Source organism: Neofelis nebulosa, chromosome 6 (assembly GCF_028018385.1).
Source record: "Neofelis nebulosa isolate mNeoNeb1 chromosome 6, mNeoNeb1.pri, whole genome shotgun sequence".
NCBI lineage: Eukaryota > Metazoa > Chordata > Mammalia > Carnivora > Felidae > Neofelis > Neofelis nebulosa.
The window spans coordinates 125,729,511-125,731,643 of NC_080787.1; the positions used below are offsets into that span (position 1 = coordinate 125,729,511).

The following is a 2,133-nucleotide window of genomic DNA, read 5'->3' on the forward strand; positions in this document are numbered from 1 at the left end:
AGTGACTTGAGCTGAAGGCTGCAAACACCAAGGGCGCATCTAGATTCGGGCCTCGTGGAAGACCAGACATCTGTCTGGAATATCATGGCAGTTGTGATGGCCCAACTACTCCAAGTAGTTTTCCATCCCAATGGCTCAGTTGCTATTCTCCTCCAGCCACTCTGGTTCTACAGTGCTTCCCACAACATGGGTTCCCTGCAAGCCCCTTGTTCACCTCTCCTACAATGGTTATAGCCTTATATCATCTCCATAACCAGTTAGGATGACACGAGTGTTTTCATCCTGGGCTTAATGTTTTAATCCTTTCCTACATCTACAATCCTTTTTTCTTTTCTTTTTTCTTTTTCTTTTCTTTTCTTTTTTTTTTTTTTGCTTAGAATAATTACTTCAAGTTTTATTTAGTAAAACAAATCAGTCCAATAGTTCCAAGATACAAAATTAACCAGTTATGAATGAAAACAGCACACAAATCAATCCTTCCTCAGGGGAACAGTCTCCTCCCTGGTGCCCTCATTGGTCGCAGTGCAGATTCTGAGTGTGTCCCCAGTGTACATGTCCCTCTCAGCCGCTGAAATGAAGACATCTTTCACAAGCCACGTGGCTCTGTCCAAGGACAGTGGGATATGCTCCACATTCTGCGTGTTCTTAAAACCAACCTGGTTGTCAAACAGGGGCTGTAGCAAGGCCTCCAGCCTTGAAGGAGTCCCTCTGGTAGGACCCTACTGGGTCAAAGCTGTACACAGCTCCCTTCCTATCTTCATCCAGTCCCCTGATGATGTTGTAAACATAATATGGAAAGAAGCAACTTGAATAGAGGATTGTAGACAGCATTGCAGCAATCGCCCCTGTAGTCATGGTCTTGTTATTGGAATGCTTATACATCTTTAGTCTTACTTCAATAATCTTTGTAAGACAAAGTCTTTGTAAGACAGTCTCCATGAAATCCACTGTATCCAATGACTGTTTTGTCTGTTAATCTGTAACACTTGGAGCTGTCCGGCATTTTTCAAGCTGCATTTTTAATGAAATCCATGAATAATGGACTACACCAGTGCGCCTGGCTCTTGATTTCGGGGTTGTGAGTTTGAGCCCCACATGGGGGGTAGAGTTTACTTTTAAAAAATAATGTGCTATGCCAATAAGAGACTTGGGTGGAGCAGAATTTTTCCTTGCTCTTCATACAGCAAGACAATTGCCTAAATTCCTCCAAAATTTCCTCTTTCCGCGCCTCTAATTTCTCCCCTTTTACTGCTCTCTGGGTAAGTGGTAACATAGTGTAAACATCTGCTGATCCCCAAACACAGTGGTTGTGGTTTTAGCAATGAGAGGAAGAGTCACTGGGGTTTTACTTACTGGAGAAACTCCCAGCAGCCAGTCAAGCAGCCATAGAATTTCCCCCACCCAATTTACGAAAGCTAACAGTGTACATTGGAGTTCGTGGGGTTCCCAACACCATAAATTCCCAATCCATTGGCAAGAATATTTCCCTTTGGTTCAATACTTGTATCAAGTGAGTGGAACAAGGTATGAAGTACTATGTTCCCGGGGGACAGAAAATCAGTTATTGGCCTACGTGGACATTATGGTTTTAAAACAATAGAAGGGTATTTCCAGGGCCTCTTTTCCAGTCCTCCAAAGCTCATATTGACTTCTCTTACTCCTAATATCTAGCTGTATCACTCTTTTGGAGTTGCCTTGTCTCTTCCTTCCATCACTGCACATATTTTTCAGTTTTCTATGCTCAAGGGGCTTTACCCTTCATCTCGGACATCTGGGCTCTTTGGCAGAGGCACAAGGTGGTCTCCTGTCCTTCTATATCCCATGATTCCATGATTCCTTTCCATGTCTTTTATTTTTGTTTATATCACTATTGAGAGGGAAGTCTCAGGAGGAAAAAAAAATAAAGAAAGAAGGCTCAAAATATGACTCAGAATTAGAGCTGCAGTAAAGGAACATTCTCTGGGCCAGCAGGCAGGAGTTGCATTCTTGCCAACCCTTCCTATCAGCAGGCAAGCAATGCCTCCATTCAGATCGTGTGAGTCACTTTGAAACTAATTGCAGTTGGTGCTTTTATTGGCATCCTTCCTTTGAAGTTGACTTTCAGATCATCAGTGGTTTTGTCTGTAGACCCTG

The 2,133-nt window shown here is 42.9% G+C and overlaps 1 pseudogene; it reads right to left on the reverse strand.

The window, feature by feature from the left end:
* Positions 1–435: 435 nt before the first annotated feature.
* Positions 436–1,394, reverse strand: LOC131514901 (proteasome subunit beta type-1-like; annotated as a pseudogene).
* Between the last annotated feature and the right edge of the window lie 739 nt (positions 1,395–2,133).